General features: G+C 37.6%; 1 long non-coding RNA gene across 1 annotated transcript; it reads right to left on the reverse strand.

The window, feature by feature from the left end:
- Window positions 1-1,399: 1,399 nt before the first annotated feature.
- LOC143105875 (uncharacterized) lies at window positions 1,400-3,958 on the reverse strand. The gene is made up of 5 exons (XR_012983564.1): window positions 3,655-3,958; window positions 2,687-2,825; window positions 2,374-2,430; window positions 2,166-2,251; window positions 1,400-1,954 (listed from the first exon to the last, which is right to left on the reverse strand). It is a non-coding gene; the product is annotated as an uncharacterized LOC143105875 (long non-coding RNA).
- Between the last annotated feature and the right edge of the window lie 3,256 nt (window positions 3,959-7,214).

Below are 7,214 nucleotides of genomic sequence, written 5' to 3' on the forward strand. Positions count from 1 at the left end.
GTTTAAACACCGATATTTGTGCATTTAATTAAAATACATTGAGTTACAGCCTGGTGGGACGCTAAGGACTAGTCCTAATCAAAATTTTAAGATGACAAAATTGTCCTCACCAATATTTTAGCGAACTTATTTGTACTGCTGATCATTCCGACAGCCAGCACGACAATACAAGAAACGTCAGGGTTATCTGACACGCAGGCTACACGCATGGAGAATGCCAAGGCACAGGCTACTTTGCAGTGGCAGTCAAGCGAGCAGGTGTGTCAACGACAACGGTAAGTTACCAGGGCTTTCTGCCAATACATACCCCATAAAAGGCCAAAGTAAAACATTTTGATATTCCCTTTGCCCTTCAGCATGTACATGTTTGCCCCTTTTTGTGGTTTGTAGATCAGCTATGCCCCCAAGAAGAAGAAAGGGGACATACAAAGCGTTTTCATTATGCAGTCTAAGTAGGCAAACTAGCCATACAAACTGGCGACTAGTGACCAGGCTTTAAAATTCGGATTTTAGCATACTGTGTAAAATAACATTAGCTGTTAGGATTACCCAGGATATTGTAAACCTAGCTTCTGTAATCTTTCAACCAAAGTTAGGAGTCATGTTGAATATGGGTGTGCCGTGCGGAGAGTCGCATAGGCTATAGCACAGAAAAGAAGTCACTAGGCTGCCAATCTTGCAGTGTATTTGTGAATGTAGCCTGCACAATGCAAAGAAATAAAAGATAAACTAGGTGCATTTCCATAGAAATTAAAAAACATTGCGAGACACCAGATATTTCTTCTATGATCTCATCCCTTAAAGCTTTTCTTTGACTTGTTAGTTTTTTGAACATTTATTTTATCTAATGACATAGCAAACATGATTAATTGAATCCACATATCCTTGCACTTGCGAAAACTATTTTTCACTAGCCTAAAACAATGAGGTCGCAAAAACAATGACTTCAGACTTGACTTGCGACTCCACTCAAAAGACTTCAGACTTGGACGCTTCGAGACTCCTGAACAAGCTGTATTTCATGCAATTATTGCTTTTTTTTAATCTAAATGTATTCATGTATTTCTATTTTATTGCAACATACAGTATACTTTGGAAAACGTATAACGAGCGGCATGGCCCCTTTGCTATACACTGTAAAAAATAATATGCCCTTTTAACTTAAAAAGGTTTGTTACCCCGCTGCCTTACGTTTTTGAGTTAACTTGACATAACGTTTTTGAGTTAACTTGACATAAAATTAAATTTGATTTAACTTATCTTTCTTAGTTAAGTCAACTGAAAATTTTACAGACTCTTGTTGTGTCAAAAAAGCCATGTAAGTTAACTTGATTAATTTACATGTTGTTTCAAAATAGAATCATTAGTTGAAATAAATTTGTTCAGACGTGTATTTTCCTTGTTAGTTTTATTAACTTTTAAAAACTTTTATACTTATTTTTTTCAAAGAGAGGATGCACATCATAATATCGAAGAAAAAAACAAAAACTAACTAAAAATACACAGGTGGATGTACAGCACATCAAATTTGGGGGGGAAACCCATTATGCTACATTAGAAAAAATAATCTGAAAACACACATAAAAACAAATCAAAACTGAGGACCAAGTCCAAGTTCTACGGAAGGTTGTTGTACTACTCTTTACCAAGCAGCCTGTTTTGGAGAAAGCAGCTGCAATGTTCATGTGAAGAGGAGCTCCTTCCAATGTTCAAGAACAGCTTTTGTACTTCAAACATGAATTTTAGATGCTTCGGGTAGTCCATATTGAGACCCATCAGTCCAAAGAGTTCAAAGGCCTTTGGAATATTGGAAATGTCCATGACGATAAACTGTTCCTCCAAAACAAGACATATGTGATTGATTTTGTAGAACTACGCATTTGCTGCAGTCCTCATACACGATCAGGATCCCCACACTGGTTTCTTTTAAGACATCTTCAACTGGACCAGTTGGCTGAAAAACAAATCACCAGAAAGGTGAATATTTAACTCATTACCAGGTACATGCTTTTATTCTATTACAGTTTAGAACAGTTAAAATAATCTGCTTAGTTCAAATACAATGTTACATGCTTTATAAAATGATGAGTTTCCATCTGTAGAGCATGTCCTTGTATTTCAACCAGTGCTTCCAAATCACATTTAAAGTCATTTGCTAAACCTACCTCACAGGTCTTTAGAATGCTGGAAGTATCTTGACGAAGAAAGTGGGGCATGCCAAGCAGGTTGTTCGCTTATTCTGGTTGGAATCCTGAAATGCAAAAGGAAACACACAAACGCAAACACAATGTTAAACAAAAACAAAATAGAAAAAACTCTGAGCTCATTAATATTCACATCATAGAATGCAGGAGTCATATGTTCAATACTTACATGAGCATCAAGCTATCTAAGAATGTCTTGGAGCTTGTGATGGCAGGGTCCCTTTTTCTGAAAAGGACAAGAAACATGGGCAGATATTCATCAAGTTCACTGAGGAAGGTTCTCAAGAGATCAGCAGACATCAGACAGTTGAATTCCGTGAGGATGCAGTGAATGCAGAATATGACAACAAAAAAGAAAAGATAAAAGACATTAAATCAATATTTTTGTGTTCATTCTACAGGCAATTCTGTTAATACCTGGTGACACTATAAAATAAAAAAAAGTCAATTGTGTGTAGAAATGTCCGTTGAGGTCAACTTGCCTTCTGAAGGTGATAAAACAAGCAGAGCAAGAGGCAAAAGTGGCTGTGCTGTCCGTGCTTCAGAGTATATCTTCTGATGACCCTCTGATTCCGCGTTGAAAATGGGCTCAGTTTACAGGTCCACTTCATTAACACTCTTCTGTAACAGAGATAAATTACAAGCATCTGAGATTTTAATGCACAAACATGTGTTTGTAAAAGCATTAGGCCTATTGAGATATCTGTTAAACATTGATACTACATGGCCTACATTATAATACACAATATTATTCAGATTTGAATGAGGACTTTCTATGAACACTGTAAAAATGCTTAGGTAACTTTTATCACCTATACTAAACATAGTGAGAATGAAGTCATGCTTAATAAAGATATGCTTAATGGGTTCATAATAATATTCTACATTTATGTCCACTGTGCTAAATAGCATCGGAGATGGTTGATATAGGATGTAGGCTACTAAAGGATCTTTGATATTGACTCATTTCTTGCCACACACTCTCAGTGCTGTTTTTAAAGTAAACTTTTGGCTCAAACTGTGAAAACAAACATATCACCCTTACTAATCTGAATTAAGGTTAAATTGTCATTAGTCCTTGTGAAGGGAGAACATGCTCATGGACAAGAGAAGCTTCCGTTAGTTAGCAGGCTAGTTCGTACCCATTTAAGTGAATGTATGCAAATAGATAACCACCAACCAACTTGGCTTGCCTTAAACAAACAAACAAAAACATCTCCTTAGCTATTTTAAATACACAAGGGGAAATAACCATAAGGAATAGAGAAAAGACTTGTTTTCTTCAAGTGGCTTGGTACATTACAGCATTATGATAGCTAGCTTTTACTGGTACTAGCGAGATATGTGGTTAAGCGAAAACATCTACGAAATGCAAGTGTTTCATCCAATTATATGGAAATAGTTCTACTCATTCAATTCATTGAGTGGTTGTGTACTAAAGTTTACTCACCAAAAACACTGAATATTGACTGATTACGTCGGATGAAAGTTGAGACGATTCCTCCATGTGCTTTTCTTCCAACAGGGCAAAGTGATGTAAACAGGTCTGGCCAGAGGTGGCAGTAACGAGCATGTGTCGTGTTTTGTTAGGGCTACTTGTTCATTTAAGTGAAGACAACAAAGTGCTTGTTCATTGAACTTAGAACAAAGTTGAATCAGTGAAAACTTAGTATTTCTTTTTGACTCGACAATTTTCACAGAGTTTAGTTATATTAACTAAACAAATTAAGTTAAAGCAACAAAACCACAGTATTATTTTTTACAGTGTAATGTGCAACGTAACGCATGTGCGAACACTCACAGATAAAAAATGCATTGACCATGGCGACAAGAAGTCCTCCCGGAGTTGTGCCTTTTATCATTATTTTCGGTTACAATAACTTTGTGCACAGAGGAAATAAGCGAACAGCTACATGCAAGGTGTGTGGCAACAACGTCTGATTCCATCAGGCATCTCCAAACGCACCCATATAGGTCAGTCACTTAGGCCTAGCATATATCGTCACAGGTGACAAGCTAACCATCGCAAAGTGTTGTGCTAATGCTGGGAACAGGCAGGGATGGGCAAAAATACACCAGAATGTATTTCAAAATAAAATACCTAATAGGCCTACCCTCATTTTTAATGTATCACAATAAAATACTGTATTTTTGTATTTAGAAAATACTCAAAATACTTTTTTCAAGGAAGTATGAAAGCACTGCAAAAAAGCTTTTTTTATCCCAAACATTGAGCCTATAACTATACAGTAAAAAACAATACAATTTGGCCCCTGTCATGCCAAATAGTATACCGTATGCAAGTTCATGTAGTGTGATCAGAATTAAGAATAATTCAAGAATTTCCATTTCCATTTAGTCATCTAGCTGATGCTTATCCAAAACGACTAACAGAGCTTTCAATTCGGCAGCCGTGGCCTACTGGTTAGCGCTTCGGACTTGTAACCGGAGGGTTGCCGATTCGAACCCCGACCCCTCATTGCTACCCGTGCGCTGCTGTTGTTGCAGGCAGCTCACTGCGCCTGGATTAGTGTGTGCTTCACCTCACTGTGTGTTCACTGTGTGTGGAGTGTTTCACTAATTCACGGATTGGGATAAATGCAGAGATTATATTTTCTTAAATGCAGAGATTAAAATATACTTATACTTACAATTAACCACATTATAATCAATAGGCCAAAATCATAATTGTGTATCTGTGCCGAATTTCCTAATTCAAGTCCAGTGTAGAACTGAATAAGAAAATCATAAGGCTGTATATCTTGAACTTCCAGTATGTGAGAAACTTGACTTGCCTTAATATCTCTAACCTCAAGTATGCAGCTAATAAGGAAATAGAATTGTTATTTAACTTCTCCCCACGGTGGAATGCAGAAAAGGATGCTACAAGGAAGGAAATTCAAACACACTCAACACCTTACCATCTATTGATGTCATTGTGGTTCATTGAGATATCTGACATTTTTTCTGTTAATTGGCTTGGATACAAAAGGACATTGTTGCCTTTGTCAGTGTCCTTATGTGAACTTGCACAGGTAACCTTGCTCATCTTTACTTGCGTACGACTTCACACCAGTGCTTCAGGGCAGCCGTGGCCTACTGGTTAGTGCTTCGGACTTGTGACCGGAGGGTTGCCGGTTCGAACCCTGACCAGTAGGCACGGCTGAAGTGCCCTTGAGCAAGGCACCTAACCCCTCACTGCTCCCCGAGCGCCGCTGTTGTTGCAGGCAGCTCACTGCGCCGTGATTAGTGGGTACCTCACTGTGTGTTTACTGTGTGCTGAGTTTGTTTCACTAATTCACAGATTGGGATAAATGCAGAGACCAAATTTCCCTCACGGGATCAAAAGAGTATTTATACTTCAGACCAGAGCTGATGCTTCAGCAAAGGCCGTCACTGAAAAGCTGTGAATGTCGTTGAACACAGCTGTTCTCACATTAGCTAATTGCAATAAACATTAACCATTGTTGCCTAATTACCAATTATTCATTACACCTGTGTGTAGTATCTACTTTTTTTAGTGTTTTTCACATATAGTATTTTGCAGTATTTTAAAATACACACCAATAAAGTATTTTGATACAAAATACAGAGCCATTTCCTTCAACCCAATAAAATACAAATGACAAAATACTTTGTATTTGAAATACATAATACATGTTTCAGAAATACTACCCATCCCTGAGAACAGGCAGATTACATCTTTATAGTTGGCCATATGATGACATACTTAGGTTAATACTGTATTTCACCAGTTAGGGCACCAAAATTGCCAGCAGCGGCACTGTGTAGCCTATCTTGACATGTCTATGTTTTGGGTTGCAATATACAGGTAGTGGGCTCTCTGTTAATTTTAATGAGTAGGCCTAAGCCTAAAGTTACAGCATTTCTATCACAATTGACCAGACTTTGACCTTTGGTCTGCTTTTAACAAAATTCTGGCTATGATTGTTTCTTGTATTGCATCATGAGCCATCACTGTGCCTATTGCATTCTACTGTTGTTAGCCTTAAGCTTAGCTCAGTCATTATGTTATAGCACATCGCCCTCCATTAGAAGTGCAATGAGCTGCATTGAGCATAATAAACTGCATTTAGAATTCCAAATTCATATTTCTAGATATTTTGGTGAAAGTAACTCAAAAGTAATACAATAGTAGTGTAATGCCTTACAATTCAGATACATATAATGTAACAAATTACATTGAAATGACAGTAATGAGTAATACATAATACATTACGATTTTGAAGTAAGTTGCCCAACACTGATGACAACCATCACTTTCTATGTATGTTTGTGTTTGTGTGTGTGTGTGTGTGGAGGGTCAATCAAATTCTATGATTGCCACTGATGTGAATGATCTCACAAATCACACAAACCAAATCAAGTTTTAAAAAAATCGCAAAAGTATCGAAATTGAGATTCTTCACTTAGTATTGGTATTGAAACAATAATGTTGGTATTGTGACAACAGGAGTTGAGGATGTGTCCCCACCAAAGCTGAGACCAAACCTACGCCCTTGCTGGTCGGGACGATTCGTCCCGACACAGACATATGTCAGTCACTATAGCTTGTTTTGCTTTCCATGTAAACAAGCATGCGGTATGAAAGTCGGGGATTGTGGAGAACACTAAATGGTCTACTGAATAAGCATTAAGTCAAACCTTTAAATGAAAAACACTCATTGATAAAAATGTACGATGAATGACGAAAAAATGTAACCGCTAATGAAGTTTACTTTTGTGCATTAAAACTCGTTCAACTCCGTGATAAAAAGACATAGCGTTTCTATTATGTGCATGGGGACGTACGATTGAAAGCCCTTCTTAAATCGACCAGAAATATGCTTGTTCTTAATGTAGGCTAGCCCATTCTCAAAAAGCATTGACTGATGATAGTGGAGATCGTGTTATCCCGAGGCCTTTGCAAGTCAGTAGTGTTGACGAACTGACCGAAGTGTCGGTTAAATAACCCGGTTCGTGTCACTGAGCCGGGAGAATTGAGTGCCA

The sequence above is a fragment of the Alosa pseudoharengus genome, unplaced genomic scaffold (genome assembly GCF_046254945.1).
Source record: "Alosa pseudoharengus isolate Yale_2024_CS ecotype anadromous, Long Island Sound unplaced genomic scaffold, YU_APseudo_1.1 YU_APseudo_1.1_scf_6, whole genome shotgun sequence".
NCBI classification, from domain to species: Eukaryota; Metazoa; Chordata; class Actinopteri; order Clupeiformes; family Clupeidae; genus Alosa; species Alosa pseudoharengus.